Source organism: Xyrauchen texanus, chromosome 29 (assembly GCF_025860055.1).
Source record: "Xyrauchen texanus isolate HMW12.3.18 chromosome 29, RBS_HiC_50CHRs, whole genome shotgun sequence".
Classification (NCBI taxonomy): Eukaryota; Metazoa; Chordata; class Actinopteri; order Cypriniformes; family Catostomidae; genus Xyrauchen; species Xyrauchen texanus.
The window spans coordinates 13,242,123-13,265,530 of NC_068304.1; the positions used below are offsets into that span (position 1 = coordinate 13,242,123).

At 40.8% G+C, this 23,408-nt stretch overlaps 1 pseudogene; it reads right to left on the reverse strand.

Moving 5' to 3' along the window:
- Window positions 1-888: 888 nt before the first annotated feature.
- LOC127622995 (potassium channel subfamily K member 6-like) lies at window positions 889-20,854 on the reverse strand (annotated as a pseudogene).
- Window positions 20,855-23,408: the final 2,554 nt, after the last annotated feature.

A 23,408-nucleotide genomic window follows, 5' to 3' on the forward strand; every position in this document is an offset into this window, starting at 1 on the left:
CAAAGGCTACATGAGTAATGAGAAAGCGTTCTGTTTAACAATTTTGAGACATGAGGGAATTTCTTGTTGTTGTAGATTGAGTGGGTTTTTGTGCAGAGCTAAGTACACATCACCATTGTAAAATTCACCTAGAGACATGGTTATTTTTTTATTGTATTTATAGAGGTTTAAAAAAGACCCAGGGAAAGATAAGACAGATGTGTAAAGAGGAACTTCTCTATAACTCAGCCTCACAGACAGCAATAGACAGCATCAGACCTGCCCAAGCAGAAGCAACTCTCCAAACCTCCACCATTGAATATAAAATTGCAATGACATGAAGACTATTTACCAAAAAAGATTGTGTCCAGCATAACAATTCTTGGCTGTGCAATGATTAAATAAACTCATATAAAAAGCCAATTTTAAAGTGCATTTTAGTTTCTCTGCATTTCTCAGGACAACTAACAGTGGACACAGTGATTCTCAGTACATGGTACAATTTACACTCATTAATGAATAATACAGTATTGACGGGAGGTAAGAAGCAGCATCCTCGTGTTTTCTTGTTTACAGAGGTGTCTTAGTCCATGCCAAGACTGAGGTGGCCATCAGTCACAAAGCAGTATGACTTAACTTTCTTCAGTGAAACACAAAAGGAGATGTTAGGCAGAACCATATAGACTGACAGCCTCCGTTTCCATTCACTTTCTTTGTATGGGAAAAATCAGAGTGGAAAATATTCTTTACAATTGATTGTCTTGACTTAGGAGATGCAGTGACAAGCTGCTGAAATGCAACATGTATCCATTATATGTTGAAACACAATTTACAATTGCAGGACACTGTGAATATATGTAACCTTTTGAAATGTGTCGATCGTGATGTGAATACTATAATAATACAGGATTATGGGGAAAACTTATTTGATCTGTTTATGGAGTTGTAGGACTCTGAGTATTTGGATCCACAGGCTTAAATGAGGCCTTCTCTGGCTCAGATGATTCTTCATCAGGCTCCTGTTCTATTTATTATTGGCTCTTTGTCCTCATCTTCCTCCTCGCAGCTCTGCAGCTGAAAAAAAGCAGTCCACCCATGCACGTCAGCAAGCTTGTGGAATGTACGAAGCAGCAGGAACATGACCATTAAGCCCACAAACAGGTACACTGTAGAGAAATGAAAAATGAATGATTGAGAACTCTGGTAACCAGATATAGTATAGTAAAGGTAACTATTTAGCACACCACGGTCCAGATCGTGTCCCAAGACTGGTTCCATCCAGACCATGAATAATGCACCACTGTACTCCTCAAGCACTGAAAATAAAGAGGATGATTTCGTGTCCTATTCTTCTGAAAACATTGAAATTTTAACTATAAACAAGCCTGAAACACACCAGGGACTCTAAAACATGTATTCTATCAGCCTCTCCTCAGCAGTTCCCTGTCACTTTTAACTTTCATGTCTAATGAGAAGGCAAATATTAATAAAAATTCTATGATATACTGTCTGTAAATATTCAGATATCTTTTAAACATATGTAATTCACAAACCTCACAAAAATCCAGCGTTTTCTTCCTGTTGAGTGCTCAACTAGTATCTTCCTCTGATGCACGTATTCTATCAGCCAGAATCAAAACTTCAGGATCAAAAGTTCCTGATTCGCAAATCATGACGGTCAGTCTGTGAAAATCCAAGTAGCGGTTTAAACTGTCAGGAGATTGCTGCTCATGCTGGATCTGCACGAGTGCATGAGTGTAACTTCACGTGCACTATGAGTAAATGTCTCATTCACTACATGTACCATTTGTTTGATTTAGTATTCTCTGAGTAAATGTGATTGCTAACTTGGACATGCCATCCATGGTTGCTGGACTACTGTGTGTACTGTTATTTCCTCCTCCCTAATATATTAATTTCTTCATGGGCAAATAAATTACAGAAATTTGATGACTAAACAGAAATCAGAAGAAACTGCTGTACCATTTAAAATACAATATTTATTTTAGATTTTAAATTTTTTACCAAGTTAAAGTTTTGTGTAAAATTGAGTAAATACAGTTATAAGTAACTTGTAACTTGAGTTTATAATTTGTTTTTAGCAATTTTATGTTATTTACTATATTCAATTGTGTTATATTTCTGCATTATGTCGGCCACTCTGTAATCTGGATATCAGCATCGCCTAAATAATGGATGATCAGTATTTAAAACACTTGACCAACAAATCAAAATAATAAAATATCACTGCAGTGAGGATAAAAGTATGTGTGAATATTGTCAGTGATGAAAGATTGCAACAAGAGGCTGTTATAATGTAGAACCAAGCTGTTCTAACTGCAGAATCCTTTATGGCCACAGAGGAACAAAGAGGAGTAAAAAAAAAAAAGAAAAGAAATGCATAGACTTTTTCCAATATCTGATAGTTTAAAAAGCAACTATCAGTAAAACTGATATATCGGTCCACCTCTAATTTATACGGATGCTTAGACCATGGCGAATAACTTCTTTTCATGTAACTATGAAGCAGTTTTTGTTACATAACTGTAAAAACAGGGCAGCACATGACTGTTTTGTCAAAAGACCTTATATTTTTCAGTTTTAATCCTCTAAAGAGATGGAAAGTATAGGTCATTCTTACTCCAGACCTAAATAGCTTGAGGAACAAACCCTCTAACGGAGATGATTAAGCACAGAATACAACATGGTCATAACCCACAGTTAATTTAGCAGTAAATTATTTTAAATCTCTGTATAAAGTTCATTAAAAGTCAAATAAAAATTGTGACTTGTAGATGTCACATGACATTTCTTGATGCCCACCTCTCAAAACTTCACACCTCAATCAGCAAATATTTAATTTTGCTGAGGGTATGTTAAAAAGCATAGCCTAAGTCAGTGTTCTCCTCTATAGATTAATGGTGTTGATAAGAGAACTCCATAAGCTTTTAAAAAAGTAAATAAATTAATATAATTTTTATATTAAACTATTCTAAAAAGTTGAATGAGTTGTAAAAAGATGTAAAAAGAATTGTACATCTTTTAGGCAAGTTGTTTTATTTTTTTATTAAAACATGAATATCACTTCAATTTGCACAGGGAAATGATTCCGGGAAGTAAAAAAGAATATGCAATAATGATGTTTATGATGCATGTCTGCTTATTATCAATGACGTTGCATTAGTTGATTGTAGCGTATAACTGTCAAAATGCATTAAACTCGAACTCGTCTTAAATACTAATAATAAAAAAAAAAGTCTGAAGCCTCAAAACTTCACAAATAACACCTTCCAATTTTGCCCAGTCTCTTCAAAATAAATGTTAACTCTATAGTTCAGTTATAGTTTAATGACAGCCAGTGTCATAATCAGACACACAGCCCTGTCTTAAACAAACTCCAAATACACTGCACCAATTCAAACAGATTACAAGAAGATATTTCAGGATGACGCAAAAGGAAATACGCCAGTGTGAACAGATTAAGGAAACACTGTTCAGTGAACAAATACAACTTTAAAACTCAATAGACAGTGCTGAACAACAAATATTCCAACCAGACTAAGTAAATATCTGTATCTATATATTTAACAACTTCATTTGAAATGCTAATACGTTCAGTTTGTCACCTCTCTTAACTGGTTTTGCTTTAAGACTCTTTATAATTTTACAATGGACATCAAGTGGCAACCCCAATCCTTTATTGTACAAATGCCTGCAGAATTAAACACTGATATTTACTCATATTACCATGAACAGTTTTATGGCAGCCAATAATTCACTGCACAAAACACATTGTGGTCAGCCCAAATCATGACTATACTTTTTGAACACGTTTTTAATAACGTCTGGGTTTTTAACCTTATTTAGTTTTCAAAGATGAGCGGCTGCCAAGCAACCTGTCCATACTGGCATCTGTCTAATTTGGCAAGCTTCTATCAAGTGACAAGATAAAGTTGGGAGTTTGTTTGGACGCATGGCCTTTGATATCAACAAAAAAAGACATGGGAACAGTTTTTTTCCTCCCTTGTAAAAGTTGATTAACTTGTTTTTTTTGCTGTCCTAACTATGCACAATTATATGATGAATTGCCTTTTTTTTTTGTATTTTGTATTTAGCACTGTTTTACCCTGCTGTCTGAGACCCTATTAGAACAGACCTGAGAACCATTTATGTGTCACGACTTACCTGTTGAGATCCACTGCTCTTTTCATTTATTAGGGATAGTTCACCCAAATATGAAAATTCTCATGGTTTACTCATCCTCCTGCCATCCCAGATGCATCTTTGTTCTAAAGAACACAAATTAAGATTTTTAGAAGAACATCTCAGCTCTGTAGGTCCTCACAATACGTGAATGAGTGCCTAAATGTTTATGCTCCAAAAAGGCAACATAAAAGTTATCCATATGACTCCAGTGGTTAAATCCATGTGTTCAGACATGATGCTTACCTACAAGGCTTTGCATGGTTTGGCCCCTCAATACATGTCTGAACTTTTAACACCCTACACTCCAATGCACGATCTCTGCTCCTCCGAATTGTTCTATTAGTGACAGGGCGTTCTCTTCTTTTGCTCCAAAACTGTGGAACTCTCTTCCCTCTGAGGTTAGACATGCTGAATCTTTTAGTATTTTTTAATCTTCTCTTAAAACTCACTTTTTTAGGGTTGCTTTTCTGTGATTATTGTTGGATTATTTTTAAATATTTCTAATTGCATGTTTTCTTGTATTAATGTATTTTCATTTTTCTCTTCTGAAGTGCTTTGAGATGCAACTTTTAAAGGTGCTATAGAACATTTACATTTATTCATTTGGCAGACGCTTTTATCCAAAGCGACTTACAGTGCACTTATTACAGGGACAATCCTGCAACCTGGAGTTCAGTGCCTTGCTCAAGGACACAATGGTGGTGGATGTGGGGATTGAACCAGCAACCTTCTGATTAACAGTTTAGTGCTTTAGACCACTACACCACCAACACTCCAATGGAGAAAGCTCTATAGAAAATAAAGTTGTATTATTATTATTATTATTATTATAGAAGCAGATTAATATTAAAGACATTTTTTGTCATAAATTCTCCTCCCTGCCCAGTAGGGGGCGATATGCATGAAGACTTTGAATCACCAAAAACAGAAGAAGAAAGTGAAAGTTAAGAAAAAAGACACCAGGGTCATCTGGAGGATATTTATGTTGACCTTATGTGGATTTTGGAGCTTCCAAATTTTGGCACCCATTCACTTACATGTATGGACCTACTAATCGGAGACATTCTTCTAAAAATATTTGTTTGCGTTCAGCAGATGAAAGAAAGTCATACACATCTGGGATGGTATGAGGGTGACTAAATCATGAGAGAATTTTCATTTTTGGGTGAACTAACCCTTAAATAACGCTAAATGTCTCAGAATGGATCCCAGCGTAGCCAAAACTCTAGACTTACCCATGACTGATATCTTGTAGAGAGCCCTGAGCCTTTGTCCTGGCTTCTCCCCTGGCACAAAGTCTCCCAGTCCTATTGTGCAAAGGGAGATGAAACAGAAATAAAAGGCATCTAAGAAAGACCAGGATTCTTCTATGGTGCTGAACACCACTGCAGGCACCACAATGAAGATGAGCACCACTATGACCAACAGCACAATAAAGTGCACAACACTGGCAGTGCGCAGGTGCAGGCCTGCCCGCTGCTGGCACATGGAGATAGGCCTGTAGGTTAGTGGGTGCATGAGTTGCTGGACACAGGCTGAGAGCACTAGCATGGTGAAAGGGACTCCGATCAGAGCGTACACAATGGAGAAAGCTTTCCCAGTATCAGAGAGCGCTGTAGTGTGGCCATATCCTGGAAGAGGGAAAGAAAATGAAAGAGCACTTTTTAAACTATACTTGGTTACTTATGAGAAACATTTCCAACTGCAACCAAATGATTGACATAATAATTGGACTATATTTGAAGTACAGGTCTCTACAGAACAATAATGGGTGTTTCCCAATCTGTGGGCATTTTCAAACCAGGATCGGAATTTCTGAACTAATGAAAGTAGGAAATCTAAATGAAGTAGGCATTATTTTCCCCCCACCTGTATTCCGGCAACTCCCGCGATTGATATATTTAGATGTCAAATGTTTGGACGAAAGTTGTCTATATGTCACCAGCTTGACAACACCTTCTGATTGGAAGGTTCTCAATTCTATAACTTTTGACACTTTGTCGTTCTGACAGTAGAAAAACGATTTGTACTTTTCTTTTTATTAAAAGTAAATGGCTAAATAAATGTACTGGAAAGAATACTGTTAGTAATATGTGACATATCACTTTGTCCTGAAGAATAATGTGTGATATGAATGTGATATGTATGGTCTAAATCCCAACACGCCCTCTATGGTAGAGGCAGAGCCGGAGGATGATGGGGGATCAGATTCTATTTCCATGGGGGAGGTCACTGAGGTAGTCAAACAACTCCGCAGTGGCAAAGCCCCGGGGATTGATGAGATCCGACCAGAAATGCTGAAAGCTCTGGATGTGGAGGGGGTGTCATGGATGACACGCCTCTTCAACATTGCATGGAAATCTGGGACAGTGCCTAAGGAGTGGCAGAACGGGGTGGTGGTTCCCCTCTTCAAAAAGGGGGATCAGAGAGTGTGTGCCAACTACAGGGGTATCACACTTCTCAGCCTCCCTGGTAAAGTTTACTCCAAGGTGCTGGAGAGGAGGGTTCGGCCGATTGTCGAACCTCAGATTGAAGAGGAACAATGCGGTTTTCGGTCCTGGCCGTGGAGCGACGGACCAGATCTTTACTCGCCAAGGATCCTGGAGGGGGCCTGGGAGTATGCCCATCCGGTCTACATGTGTTTTGTGGATCTGGAGAAGGCGTATGACCGGGTCCCCGGGAGAGACTGTGGGAGGTGCTGCTGGAGTGCGGGGTGGGGGGGTCCCTTCTTAGGGCGATCCAATCCCTGTACGTCCAAAGCGAGGGCTGTGTCCGGGTCCTTGGCACAAAGTCGAGTTCATTCCATGTGGGGGTTGGTCTCCGCCAAGGCTGCGCTTTGTCACCAATCCTGTTTGTGATATTCTTGGACAGGATATCGAGGCGTAGTCGGGGTGGGGAAGGTGTGCGGTTCGGTGGGCTGGGGATCTCATCGCTGCTTTTTGCAGATGATGTTGTCTTCATGTCATCATCGGTCCGTGACCTTCAGCTCTCACTGGATCGCTTGGCAGTCGAGTGTGAAGCAGCTGGGATGAGGATTAGCACCTCTAAATCTGAGGCCATGGTTCTCAGCAGGAAACCGATGGAGTGCGTACTCCAGGTAGGGAATGAGGTTTTGCCCCAAGTGAAGGAGTTCAAGTACCTCGGGGTCTTGTTCACGAGTGAGGGACAATGGAGCGGGAGGTTGGCCGGAGAATCGGGGCAGCAGGGGCGGTATTGCACTCACTCTATCGCACCGTTGTCACGCGAAAGAGAGCTGAGCCGAAGGCAAAGCTCTCGATCTACCGGTCAATTTTTGTTCCTACCCTCACCTATGGTCATGAAGGTTGGGTCATGACCGAAAGAACTAGGTCGCGAGTACAAGCGGCCGAAATGGGCTTCCTCAGAAGGGTGGCGGGCTTCTCCCTTAGAGATAGGGTGAGGAGCTCAGTCATCCGTGAGGAGCTCGGAGTAGAGCCGCTGCTCCTTTGCATTGAAAGGAGTCAGTTGAGGTGGTTTGGGCATCTGGTAAGGATGCCCCCTGGCCGCCTCCCTAGGGAGGTGTTTCAGGCATGTCCAGCTGGGAGGAGGCCTCGGGGAAGACCCAGGACTAGGTGGAGAGATTACATCTCCACACTGGCCTGGGAACGCCTCGGGGTCGCCCAGTCAGAGCTGGTTAATGTGGCTCGGGATAGGGAAGTTTGGGGCCCCCTGCTGGAGCAGCTGCCCCCGCGACCCGACTTCGGATAAGCGGTTGAAGATGGATGGATGGATGGATGGATGTATGGTCTCACTGTCTGCCAAATATAAGAATATAAAATATCAAGGTAACCACCAATTCCCATGAGAGCATATGCATTTTTTGTTATGACTTTTCAGAATGCTGTGAAAAAAAAAAAAACATTATTTCTTAGATGGAATGTGAAGAAACAAAATTTTTCATTCACAGTTGACAGTGTATCTCACTTTTCAGTATCTCACTAAAAAATATGAATTAATTATTTCTTACCATATTTCGAGAAACAGAAATATTTTAGTTCTTTTTTTCTACCGTAAATCTACACGTTCACTTTAGTAAAAAAGAACATGCATATGAATCTGTTTCTCACCCACACTTATCATATCACTTCTGAAGACATGGATTGAAACACTGGAGTCTTATGGATTACTTTTATTTTTATGCTGCCTTTGTGCATTTTGGACCTTCTGAGTTTTAAACAACATTCACTTGCATTGTATGGACCTAAAGAGCGGAGATATATTCTTCTAAACAAAATCTTCATTTGTATGCTGTGGAAGAAGCCATACACACCTGGGATGGCATGAGGGTGAGTAAATGATGAGAGTTTTCATTTTTGGGTGAACTATCCCTTTGTTCTAATTGTTAATTTGAAATAATATTATTTTAAAGCTACACTATGTAACTTTTTGTAAAAAAAAGAACAAAATGTTATTAATGAGAGAGTGCAACAAATTCATCTTACAAACCATGTCTTTACCCAAATACTCTTTGATAAACCTATAACAATGATTTTTAATTTAGAGCTGTCAGGACAGATTTTGTGGGAAATTGCATGGGTCATTCGCCCGCACGTGTTGACGTCATATCCGTAAACGGATAAAATAAGCTCTGGCTACTGTAGCGCATGTGTGAGAGTAGCGTGAAGCTGAAAGTTTGTTTTTACACAACAAATGAGAACAATTTACCATGGATCATTAAAAATGGCAAACCTCTGGGGAATCATCGGTTTTAAACCAAGAAACCCTGAACAAAGCAGAGTCTACAAGCAAAAATGGAAAGTGACAGAGTCCGTAATAGAACCCGAATAATCATCAGCTTGGTGTTTCAGCGGTGGCTACAACTCCGAAATCTGAAAGAATTTAATAGCGACCCAGAGATGGCTTTTTTTCTTACTCAGCAGGTTAGATATTTTATTGATATGGTTTGCATAGTTCTCTGTGTGTGTGTGTGTGTGTGTGTGTGGTGAAACACAATAATTATACTGTAAATAGTGCAAAAGTGTTTACTTGCTGGCACATGTGTATTTTTCTTTATAACGGCAATAGTTGATATAAGTAAATCCTTTAGTCCTAGGCTTGCCAAGGACATGTGAGTCTTAAAATTATGCTGACCACGGGGATTCTCGGAGCTGCTAATGGAGTAGGACGTGAAGTTGGAGGCTCCTGCTGTTTTTGATTAAAATTGTAATTTACTTGCGCTTTTCAGTCATACATTTGAGCTTGATTTACTTTAATCTGTTTTTGTTTTCATATTTAACCTTTAATTACGTTAAAATGTCTGGAAAAAATGTGAAAACTCTGAATACTATTCAGACACAATTGAGGCCTAGTGCACGCGCTACGACCACACCCGATTGAATCGCCTCCTCCCGCTGAGGCCGAATTGCCTCGGCCTGACCCTGACATCGCCTCTCTTAAGCTCGAGTTGTTGGCTTCGCTGAGGAAAGACATCGCCGATATTTTTAAAAAGGAACTCCAGGAGATGCTCGGGGATGTCCTGTCAACGATCAAGCTTGATCTGCAAGCCGTGAAAACACAGCTGGTTAAAGATAAAGCTGCTACCGATGTTACTATACTGTCACTGAAAGGTACTGTCGGGGAAATGGAGCATGCTCTCTCAGGTTGTACCGATGACATAGCTCAGATGAAAAATACCATTGAGTGTCTCACTGCTACCGTAGATAAGTTGGAGAATAAATGTGAGGATTTGGAGTCTAGGTCAAGGCGTAACAACATTAGGATAGTGGGAGTTCCAGAGGGGCCTGACACCTGTACCACTGTTGCTGTGGCCGCCTTACTAAAGGGAGCGTTTGGTCTGGAGAAGGAGCCGGTTTTGGACCGGTCCCACCGGACCCTTCAGCCTAAGCCCAAGCCCGGTGAACTACCTCGAGCTATTGTGTGTAGACTTCACTATCATAGTGATTGTGTTGACATTTTACGCCGTGCGAGAGAGCTCCAACGGATTAAAGTGGGGGACTTGTCCATTTCAGTCTTTCCGGACCACACTGCCAAGATAGCCCGGGCTCGGGCCGCATTCAACGAGGTCAGTCGTCAACTTCGGGGCATTGAGGGCGCTCGCTATGGAATACTTCACCCAGCGCGGCTTCGCATTACATACAATGGTGTTCAGAAGGACTTCGTTTCGGCGGAGGAAGCAGGGGATTATGTCAAATGTTTGACATCTGGGTGAGCTGTAACACCTATGACAGTGCCGTATTTTTCGCTTTATCTTTTTATTTTAATTTTTTTGCACTCAGGCTTCTAATTAGATTTAGTGAACTACCTCGTCAATCTACCATTGTAATAACGTGTTTTTCTGTTTGATTCTCTGTCTAGTTTAACGTTGTTTATATTTATGTTAGAGTATTTTTTATTTTATTTTTTCTCTCAGCCTTACGTACTATATTATTGTATTACTTGCTTTTCATCCATCTGCTCTTTGCAATCATTTGATTTATGCTACTGGGGCGCTTACCAATGTCTTGCTGTAATGCTCCCCTTCAGTTGACATAATAGTTTGTAACACAAAGCTTTAAAATATTTTATATTGTATTTGTTATTGCGCGCAGACTGTTTATCAGACTTAAAATCAGTAGGAGTCTTTTCTATTACCTCTTCTTTTTTTTATTTTCTTTGTTAGTTCTGCTTAATCTCAGAGTTGTTTTCTCATTGTGGACAACTTTTGGGTATTGTCGGTAACACTGCTGTCTCCTTTGTTCTTTTGTTATAGGGAGACATTGGGTGTGTGTGTGTGTGTGTGTTCAGGGGTTTGTTTGGGTGGGTGGGTGGGTGGGAGGGTTCTTCTTCGGCTCTGGATGGCTATCTGTATATCTGTTGTTTATTTTATTTAAATGGTTAATAGTAATATGGATCCCAGCGCTGCTGGGTTAGGCATGCCCCTAAGATTTATTAGTTGGAACGTCAGAGGTATGGGGAACCCTGTCAAGAGATCTAAGGTTTTTACACATTTGAAACGTTTAAACTCTGATATAGTATTTTTACAGGAGACTCACCTTCATATTAAAGATCAACATAGGCTTCACTGCCCTTGGGTGAGACAGGTCTTCCACTCAAACTTTAATTCAAAAGGCAAGAGGAGTTGCTATTTTAATTAGCAAAAAGTCAGAATTTTCCTCTTCTAATGTTATTGCTGATGTGAATGGCAGATACCTTATAGTTGCTGGTACCCTAATGCAAAAACAGGTTTTGTTGGTAACTGTATATGCTCCAAATTTTGATGATGTGGCATTTGCAAACAGATTATTGAGCAACCTCCCCTTTTTAAATACTCACCTGTTGATTTTTGGAGGGGATTTAAATTGTGTTTTTGACCCAAATTTGGATCGTTCTAATCCCCTTAACCTGACTCAATCCGCTATGTCTAAAACATTTTCCGATTTCATGTGGCAGAACGGTCTCGTTGATCCTTGGAGATCCCGTAACCCCTCTCTATAGTTTTAGTTAAATAGTTTTTTCTGACTATTTGGGTATTGTAATTTCTGACCATGCACCTTTACAATTAGATATTCAACTTTCTATTTATAAACGTAACCCTCCACTTTGGAGATTTAATTCTCTTCTTTTGGCGAACAAAGAATTTTGCGAGTTCATTTCAACTTCTATTGATGATTTTCTTTCCTTCAATCAGAATGACTCCACGTCTTATTCATTGTTATGGGAGACACTTAAAGCATATCTTAGAGGGCAGATTATTTCTTATTCTGCTCTCTCTAATAAAAGGCGCAATGCTAGGCTTAATGAACTCACATCTGAGATCAGTAACCTCGATCTAAGATGTTCGACGGGGCCTTCTCCGGAACTACTTAAACAGTGTCTTGACTTAAAAGCAGAATTTGATCTTATTTCGACTAAAGAAGCAGAGCGCTTGTAACTGCGTACTCGTGGTTCATATTATGAACACGGCGACAAGCCACTTTCTCGGCTGATACCCAGTATTAAAAACACTAATAATGTTATAACTACAGATCCCATGGAAATTAATGCTACTTTTAAATAATTTTATTCTTCACTTTATAAATCTGAATTTCCTCCAGACAATACTAAATTAGAGGAATTTCTTCAGAACATGTGTAACCCTGTTATTGATTCTAACACTGTCGAACAACTGGACTCACCACTCTCTCTTGAAGAAATTTTAAATTCAATTAAAACCATGCAATCTAATAAAGCCCCTGGTCCGGACGGGTTTCCAATTGAATTTTTTAAAATGTTTATTGGAAAATTGGCACCATTGCTTTTATCTGTGTTCAATGAATCCTTAGAATGTGGTTCTTTGCCATCAACTCTGACACAAGCCACTATAGCCCTCCTTCTTAAGGAGGGTAAAGATCCGACTTCCTGTGGTTCATATAGACCACTTTCTCTGCTTAATGCAGATGCAAAAGTTTTGGCCAAAGTAATTGCATCTCGTTTAGAGAACGTGCTCCCTTACATTATATCTGAAGAGCAGAGTGGTTTTATAAAGGGACGTCAGTTGTATTTTAATACCGTACACTTTTTAATATAATTTATTCAAAGCATTCGACTGAACTTCCTGAGATTGTAATTTCTTTAGATGCTGAAAAAGCATTTGACAGGGTTGAATGGGAGTACTTGTTCGCAGTTTTGAGGAACTTTGGATTTGGGGATACATTTATTTCTTGGATTCGTCTCCTTTATTCATCACCTAAAGCCAATGTTCATACTAATGACACTTATTCTGATTATTTTGCTCTCGGACGTGGATGTCGCCAAGGCTGTCCCCTATCGCCTTTGCGGTTGCTATCGAGCCTTTGTCTATTGTATTAAGATCTTCCCATTTATTTAAAGGAATAGTTCGACATGGTGTTGAATACAAATTGTCGCTATATGCGGATGACTTGTTACTTTATGTAAACGATCCTATCGCTTCTATGCCTGCAGTTTTGGGTGTTCTGGAGATCTTCAGTTCCATCTCGGGTTATAAATTAAATTTGGAGAAAAGCGACTGTTAATACTGCAGCACTTCATCTCCAACAGTCAGTTCTACCTTCCCAGTTTAGCCAGTCAGGGTTTAAATACCTTGGTATAAACGTGACACGTTCTTTGTCTGGTCTTGCATCGGCCAATTTCACTCCCCTTATCTCAAAGGTTAAATCCAATATTCAAAGTTGGGGTAGCCTCCCCCTTTCTCTAATTGGTAGGATCAATGTTGTCAAAATGAATATATTACCGAAATTTCTTTTCTTATTTCAGTCAATTCCTCTTTTTCTGCCAAAACAATTCTTTGATTCATTGGATAAAATAATTAGTCATTTTATTTGGGGGGGGAAGTCACCGAGGGTTCGTAAAACTTTATTGCAGGGATGTAGACTTAGTGGGGGACTTGCATTACCCAATTTTCAATCTTATTACTGGGCTGCGAACATCCATAAACTCTGTTACTGGGTTGAGTCTCCTGGCTCTTCTTGGTGTAAATTGGAATTATCATCTTGTAGGGAATCCTCTATACCTGCTTTACTTTATTAGTATATAAAGAAAGTTTAGTAGGTAACGAAGAATAATCAAGTTGTCCTTAACACACTTAAGATCTGGTATCAATTTAGACGGCGCTTTAAATTTATAGATGCATCCTTTTTGGGTCCATTATGCAATAACCACTTATTTCCTCCGTGTTTGGACTCATCATTTTCAGTGTGGTATGACAAGGGCATTAAACAATTCAAAGATTTGTATGTTGATGGTGTCTTTGATAGTTTTGCCAACCTGTCATCTACTTATGACCTGCCTGCTACACATCTGTTTCGCTATTTTCAAATTCGAAATTTTGTATCTAGATGTTTCCCTAATTTCCCCTCTGCACCTCCAGAACAGCCTTGGGAGAGCTTGCTCTCATATAATCCTCATCAGAGAGGAATGATTTCAAAAATATTACGTTATTCTGGCCTTAAGCAGTCAGTCGAGTACCAATATTAAGAATGCTTGGGAAATGGAATTAGGAGTACAAATAAGTGAAGAGTTTTGGGAACGTGCTATAGATAGGATACAGTCTACCACTTCTTGTGCTCGTATTGGACTCATCCAATTCAAAGTCTTGCATAGGGTCCATTGAGACCAGGCATCAACTTTGAAATGAGCTCATTTAGTGGATAAATTGTAAAATTTCTCAGTTTAAACATTTGTTCTGTTATTTATGTTCTATTGTGAATAACATATTGGCTCATGTGATTTGAAAGTCTTTTAGTTTTCATTTTATTCAAATTTAGAAAATGTCTCAACTTTTCTGAAATTCGGGTTGTATTTAAATACATGTGATAGTTTTGTCTTGTCTAATGTTAACCATATAAAATTCACACTGAACTTGGAACTTAGTGGCTGTTTTTCTGCAACTTATACGATATGATGTCCCTCGGTTTACTATTGTTACCAAGGCTATATGAACAACTTCTCACCTGCCCAATCGCAGACCGCTTGTAAGTAACTCCTAGTAGCTAATCTGAACGCAGGAGGTGGGACCTACCAGAATACGGGTGGGAAGAAACCCTGCATGTAGTAGGAAATTCCTGTAAACCGTTGAAAAATGCCCATCCCAGTTTGAAAACGGCCACTGATTGGAAAATGCCCATTATTGTTCTGAAGAGACACAAGTCACCTATATTTGGCCATATTTGAAAATATTAATCACAAACCATGTCCACACGGCTGATTAACTGAAGAGGTCATCATTACGACTAGCGTCAGTTAGCAAATTTACAGATAACTTTAATAATGCCTATTAAATGATTTCTGTTTACATTTTTTATTAAATATTTTGTTAAACATTCCTGTCTTTTCAAGATTTTGTGTATATCATTTGCCATCGTTAAGTTGTATTATATGAATACATCAGCCATCCTGTTCTCTGGATCTTGATATCAGCATTGGCCATTGAAACCCCTGATCAATCAACCAATAACCTGTACGATCACAAACATCTTGATAAAACACTTCTTGGGAGATGCTACAACTACATCCTTCATTTGCTAATAATACAATGCATGTGATTGCCAGACAACATAATCCTTAAGTATAAAGTAATACAGATTAGAGGTCAGCTGTACAGGTTAACATTCGTAATGAAAAGAAAGTTTACAGGTCAAAGCCCTTTTTAGGTTTTAGCCCAAATGAGAAGGCCAGTTAAAATGAACAAAGCTTACACTATGTCCAATCTCAAATGACTGAAACATATGTGGATTCAAATAACCAAAAATACACTCAAGAATAACATGGATACATGAAGCCAACTTTGGAGGACTTAATATGCTACAAAACACACCTTGAACCAGTTGTTTTCAACCTTTACGGACTCTCAGTAAACCAACAATATATTAAAGTAAGATTTTTATCATTAAAAAATTTTACTGAAAGGAAGTTAGAAATTTCATACATTTTCTAGTTCATTCCATGTTTGATATATTTTCTCTACAGACCCCATGCAGAACATTGGTTGAAAACTCTGGAACTAGGTTTGCTTAGGTCTGTCAGAACTGTAATATAACAGTGGTATCAAATGGGTTTCTCGTGCAGTACAAATTGTAATGTTGGCGTGTACATTTGCCAGCCATGCAAAATATCTCTTGTCTTTAAATAACTTATGATTTTACTTTCCCCATTTATGTCAAGGTAAAACTAACTTGGCTTTCAAAAATTGTTATTACCTTAGGTACCATTTAACAGGTATTTGTTCACACCAAAGCTGTGGTGCAGATGAACTGATCAATCTTTTATAGATGACAGATACAAATAAAGTATTTTTAACTAGTAATGCCACTTAAGTGCATGAAGAATTAAACAACATATTAAAATATTATATTAATTAAAATAATTAAATCAGTAATATTTCAAATAATCCAGTGGTGTTAATGAACATACAAATTACCCTTTTAATTGGGGGGTTGTCATGGCACTACCAATGGACAAATTCAGCTGTGTAAGAGCTATGTGCGCCATTTAATTAATATGAAACCCAAATTATTTTGAATTTAATTATGTTCCATTTAAAGTCTCGCTCCAGGGTCATTCTTACTATTCTGTGCCATTTATGTCCCCAGTACAAGTTTTGGAAGCCAATTTATACATTAATGAACACCAATTACCATTTCAACCAGCTAGTTAAAACCAATAAATACAATTTATAATGTTGCATATTGCTGTGAGCCTATAAGTCAAATTTGAAATAATTAGAAAAAGTGCAAAAAGAATACTGGGTTTATTGAAGTGTTTTTTATTTTTTAATACTAGTCAAATGTGGTCAAGCACACCATGTCCATTTTGCTATGGGAATATATAGGGGAAATGCATGTCATTTTAAAATATATCCATCCATCCATCCATCCATCTTCAACCGCTTATCCGAATTCGGGTCGCGGGGGCAGCTGCTCCAGCAGGGGGCCCCAAACTTCCCTATCCCGAGCCACATTAACCAGCTTTGACTGGGCGACCCCGAGGCGTTCCCAGGCCAGTGTGGAGATGTAATCTCTCCACCTAGTCCTGGGTCTTCCCGAGGCCTCCTCCCAGCTGGGCGTGCCTGAAACACCTCCCTAGGGAGGCGGCCAGGGGCATCCTTACCAGATGCCCAAACCACCTCAACTGACTCCTTTCAGCGCCAAAGGAGCAGCGGCTCTACTCCGAGCTCCTCACGGATGACTGAGCTCCTCACCCTATCTCTAAGGGAGAAGCCTGCCACCCTTCTGAGGAAGCCCATTTCGGCCGCTTGTACTCGCTGACCTAGTTCTTTCGGTCATGACCCAACCTTCATGACCATAGGTGAGGGTAGGAACAAAAATTGACCGGTAGATCGAGAGCTTTGCCTTTCGGCTCAGCTCTCTTTTACGTGACAACGGTGCGATAGAGCGAGTGCAATACCGCCCCTGCTGCCCCGACTCTCCGGCCAACCTCCGCTCCATTGTCCCTCACTCGTGAACAAGACCCCGAGGTACTTGAGCTCCTTCACTTGGGGCAAAACCTCATTCCCTACCTGGAGTACGCACTCCATCGGTTTCCTGCTGAGAACCATGGCCTCAGATTTAGAGGTGCTAATCCTCATCCCAGCTGCTTCACACTTTCGACTGCCAAGCGATCCAGTGAGAGCTGAAGGTCCGCGGACCGATGTTGACATGAAGACAACATCATCTGCAAAAAGCAGCGATGAGATCCCCAGCCCACCGAACCGCACACCATCCCCACCCCGACTACACCTCGATATCCTGTCCATGAATATCACAAACAGGATTGGTGACAAAGCGCAGCCTTGGCGGAGACCAACCCCACATGGAATGAACTCGACTTTGTGCCGAGGACCGGACACAGCCCTCGCTTTGGGCGTACAGGGATTGGATCAGCCCTAAGAAGGGACCCCCACCCCGTACTCCGCAGCACCTCCCACAGTCTCTCCGGGGGACCCGGTCATACGCCTTCTCCAGATCCACAAAACACATGTAGACCGGATGGGCATACTCCCAGGCCCCCTCCAGGATCCTTGCAGAGTAAAGATCTGGTCCGTGGTTCCACGGCCAGGGCCGAAAACCGCATTGTTCCTCTTCAATCTGAGGTTCGACAATCGGCCGAACCCTCCTCTCCAGCACCTTGGAGTAAACTTTACCAGGGAGGCTGAGAAGTGTGATACCCCTGTAGTTGGCACACACTCTCTGATCCCCCTTTTGAAGAGGGAACCACCACCCGTTCTGCCACTCCTTAGGCACTGTCCCAGATTTCCACGCAATGTTGAAGAGGCGTGTCATCCATGACACCCCTCCACATCCAGAGCTTTCAGCATTTCTGGTCGGATCTCATCAATCCCGGGGCTTTGCCACTCGCGGAGTTGTTTGACTACCTCAGTGACCTCCCCAGGGAAATAGAATCTGATCCCCATCATCCTCCGGCTCTGCCTCTACCATAGAGGCGTGTTGGGATTTAGGAGTTCTTCAAAGTGTTCCTTCCACGCCCAATAACCTCCTCGGTTGAGGTCAACAGCGTCCCATCTTTGCTGTATACAGCTTGAATGGTTCCCGTTTCCCCTCCTAAGGTGGCGGACGGTTTTCCAGAAGCACTTTGGTGCGGACCGAAAGTCCTTCTCCATGGCTTCTCGAACTTTTCCCACACCCACTGCTTTGCCTCCCTCACGGCCGAGGCCGCAGCCCTTCCGGGCCTGTCGGTACCTTGCAACTGCCTCCGGAGACCTCCGGGACAACAAATCCGGAAGGCCTCTTTCTTCAGTCGGACGGCTTCCCTGACCACCAGTGTCCACCATGGTGTTCGAGGGTTACCACCCCTTGCGGCACCTAAAACCTTGAGGCCGCAGCTCTCCACAGCGGCTCGGCAATGGAAGCTTTGAACATTGCCCACTCGGTTCAATGTCCCCAACCTCCGCAGGGATGCCTGAAAAGCTCCGCCGGAGGTGTGAGTTGAAGATCTCGCGGACAGGGACCTCCTCCAAACGTTCCCAGTTCACCCGCACTACTCGCTTGGGCTTCCCAGGTCTGTCTAGAGTCTTTCCCCACCCCTGACCCAACTCACCACCAGATGGTGATCGGTTGACAGCTCTGCCCCTCTCTTTACCCGAGTGTCCAAAACATATGGCCTCAGATCCGGCGACCACGATTACAAAATCGATCATCGACCTTCGGCCTAGGGTGCTCTGGTACCATGTACACTTATGAGCATCCTTATGTTCGAACATGGTGTTTGTTATAGATAATCCATGACTAGCACAGAAATCCAATAACAAACATCCACTTGAGTTCAGATCAGGGAGGCCGTTCCTCCCAATCACGCCTTTCAGGTGTCCCTGTCATTTCCCACGTGTGCGTTGAAGTCACCCAGCATCACTATGGAGTCCCCTACTGGGGCCCTATTCAGGACTCCATTCAGGGTCTCCAAGAAGGCCGAATACTCTGAACTGCTGTTCGGTGCATATGCACAGACAACAGTCAGAGTTTTCCCCCACAACCCGTAGGCGTAGGGAGGCGACCCTCTCGGTCCGCGGGGTAAACTCCAACGTAGTGGCTCAGCCGGGGACTCGTGAGTATCCCCACACCGCCCGTCGCCTCACACCCTGGGAAACTCCAGAGAAGAATAGAGTCCATCCCTATCCAGGAGTACGGATCCAGAGCCAAAACTGTGCGTCGATGTAAGCCCCACCAGATCCAACTGGTAGCGCTCCACCTCCCTCACTAGTTCCGGCTCCTTCCCCCAGTGAGGTGACATTCCACGTCCCCAGAGCAAGCCTTTGCTGCCCGGGTCTGGTCCGTCGAGGCCCACGGCCTTCACTGCCGCCCATATGGCAGCGCACCCGACTCCTCGCGGTTCCTCCAATGGGTGGTGGGCCCAAGGGATGTAGAGGGGGTTCCACGTTGCTTCTTCGGGCTGTGCCCGGCCGGGCTCCGTGACAAGCCCGGCCACCAGGCGCTCGCCGACGAGCCCTCCATCTGGGCCTGGCTCCAGACAGGGGCCCCGGGCTTCCTCCGGGCAGGGTAACTCCTCCTCTTGCCGTTTTATCCATGAGTCATTTTGAACCATTCTTAGTCTGGCCCCTCACCTGAGACCACTTTGCCTTGGGAGACCCTACCAGGAGCACATGGCTCCAGACAACACAACCCTCAGGATCATAAGGGCACACAAACCTCTCCACCACGATAAGGTGCTGGTTCCCGGAGAGGTTAAAATATAGTATTGTAGTAAATTTATGTTAACAGCAAAAAAAAAGCCATTGGTATAGGTTAATAGATATCTTTCACATACCATGTAATGGCTAATTTCACCCACTGAATGTCCAACAGATGTCACTGAATGTCCCTGTCCACATAACGGGATGGAAATCTGATTTAAGTAATCGATCTTGACCTAAATGACTTATAAAATTGAACATGTCCCTTTAATGAAGGTTAATATAAAGATTCTTTATATATCATGTTTCATTAGTCTTTAAAAGTCTCTTAAAAGCCATTTCATCCTTTGATACTGCTTATGTTTTACACTCCCAAATCGCTGAACTTTTTGTTTGAAACCATAGCCTATAAAAAACATTGTTCACTATTAACATTTACAAACTTTATTAAAACCATTGCTGGTTTATAACTTTTTGAAAAGGTTATTCCACTCTGTACGGTTTGCTTTGCACTTGTGTAGTGTACTAACGTGTAGATCTTGCAGACTTTGGAAATAGTTATTCAAACACTTCTAATGTTACTGTATCCACAAGATGCGTGTTAAAACAGCTTGCCATAGTAGCCTACTGTTCAATACTTGTAAGATTCACGTGTAAGTCGATTTGGATAACGGAGTCTTCTAAATGTATAAATATAAATGTCCAACATGAGTATCCGTCCATGTCAAAACTGTTTTATACAAGGAAACTCACCCACTGTTGTGACCATCGTGTTGGCAAATCCCAGTTTGTACGAACTGATGCATTTTCAAGAATCGACACGCCGTATTTATTAGCTTTTAAAACTCTTTCCAAGAAAACTTCCAGAGCCGTGGCGTTGATGCAGCTCAGTTTGAGAAAGTCAGATTTGAGGGAGTTCAGGTCTGCTTTCAAGTCCTCTTCGACGGGCCGCTCGATGGCAGAGAAAATAAGCGCTCCCAATAACAAATAAATGATGTACGCTAAAATGAAGCCGAGGAGCATAAACCAAGACTTCAGTGCCGTGGACATGGCGGGCTATGCGAGTAAAAGCGATTTGGACAGCTAATTGAACTCCACTCTTTCACAACCCTCCAACGTCTGCCAACATTTGGCCATGGTGGCCAGGAAATAACGTATGTACTTGGTCACATGGGTGATAAATTAAGTTTTGTGGGTTTGTAAGGTGCAGAACAAACCTTAAGTTGTCTAAAAACTCTTTCAAATACACCCAACTGAGAAATGTATGAAGTGACCACTAATGTAATTAGTGTCCATAAGCCTTTTCACTCAGAGGTGACTTTCTTGAAAGTGTGCATTTTACCTCATATTACCTCGTTAACATAAAAACGCAATTTACCGGCTCGTATAGCTAATGCGCATGCGCGTTATAGAGTTGATTGACTGGTGAAGTCTGTATCTAAACTGTGATTGGCTCTTTTAACTCTAAAGCGGGATTCCTTTCACTATCGTTGAGCGCTATTGCTTCTTGGTTGAGGGTTCCAATTTCTCCTATTCTCTTTAATTAAGTGGCTCATCTCTGCTAAATAATCTCTGATATCTGTAATGCAAATTTAAAAGTTTATCTTTGTGGCAAACTGTATGTTGATTAATGCTATGCCGGGACAGTTTGCCGATGTGGGTACTGGATTAGGTGCAAGTTTACGATATTGGATAAAGCCCATATAAAATAGCTTGCAAAAGTGCAAATAGAAATAATGTCATTTAAATATACCAATATATTCATTGAACCTATTTGATAGACTGTGATAATATCCTTATTTTGTAGTGTAAATCTGTAGAATTATTTATATTTGCAATATTTTATGACATGTACATTTATAACGTTACACTTTGTATCATATTACTCTGGAATTAGTGTTAAAAAGGGAAGTAGGTGGGCTGGTGGCCCTATTGGCCCAAAGTGGCCATTTATACTTTTGAACCGGCCCTGCAAGGGTGCATGGCATCCACAGCATCCATTTGAACACTGTGATAGATGCTTTGGTTTGGTATACTTTGCATAGGGGTGAATTAAATAGGGACATTTTTTTTTCACTTGCCACTGCTGCAATTAACTATGATTCTCAACCCAACAATTCAGACCAACAAATCAGATCACAATCAAAGGACCCTACTTTTTATGGTAAAATATAAAATTATATATATATAACTTGTGATGTAGTTTGTAGTGTAGATGAAAGGAGCCACATGTCACTGAGGGGGATGAAAATAGCTGCAGTCTCTGTCGGAACAGTTTAGTGCATTCCGTTCACAAATTGTCCTCTGTAAACAGACTTCTCTGCTGTCTACACACTTGAGGTTGTGTGAGGACAGCTTTGTGAACAGATACAGAGAATGAACTGTCTTTGCAGCAGCCAAGTCACTCTGATCATGATACATCTACGTCCAAAGGAGATATGTTTATTATTAAAATCATCTAAAGTATTTAGGTGGCATATTGAAATTAAATAGAGTTTCTGAAATGCACTTTTATCACGCCATTTTTATTTTATTTTAGTCTACTAGAAATGTGAGGTGTTTACAACTCATCACTGCTATCAGATGCTCAGGTAAGTGTAAAAGGTTGAACTGTTTTCTGAAGTCACTAACGAAGTCATATTCTGAAAATGCAACATTTAATTACATCAGTCGACAAACAAGCTTACAGTCTCAATTTAAAATGTTAACATTCATTTTAAAACACGAATAATTTGAAAATATGGTCTCTATTCTTTAGGAATTCCTTACTTTAAAATGGTACACTACAATTTCATATTTAGCACTTAAAGCACAGGGAAAAAAGACACAAGAAAATGGATTTCACTTAGAGGTTACTGCTGGCATATATGAAAATATATATTTTTTTATTGGCTTCTTTTTGACAGTTATCAGGTGTAAGGGGAGCTTTCAGACTCTGGAAAGTAATTTTAATCCACATCTTAATCCTCAAAGTAATAATTTATTTACGGTTTCTTGCTTTTAACATTTAAGACATGTAGATAGGAAAGATGGGGATGTGACGCAGGCCGGATTTGAACCTGCATCCATGAGAAAATAAAATTATCAAAATAATGAAATGATCATATTCTTAAAAACATAATTCATAGCAATGAGGGAAAATTATACACACATGTAAACAATATTTTTTTATGCAAATGAATAATCAGACTCACCCCCACCCATCACAATTTGGCAGACATTTTTAGTTCTTTGTCATTAAGTCATGTTTGTCCAATTTAACCCCCAATAGTCTGACATAGTCAAAAACATATATTTCGTTGAACACAGGTCTTGTGTTTTTAGATACAAAGATGAATGAGAAAACAGAATCTTTCAGTGAGAACAGACAGAGAAAAAGAAATACACTTGAAATAAACCTTGAATAGAATCAATCCAGGGAAAATCAGCTACAGTTTTTCAACATGTATTATTCCTCTTTTTTTTAACTGAACTGTTTCCTGTTTTTAGGGAAGCATAGCTCAAAGATGTTTCAGGAGACATGGGACTTAAGTCATGATATTTCTGTTGAAGTCATAAGACAATCTTCTCTTAGCATTTGCAGCTAACTGCTGGTTGGATATTG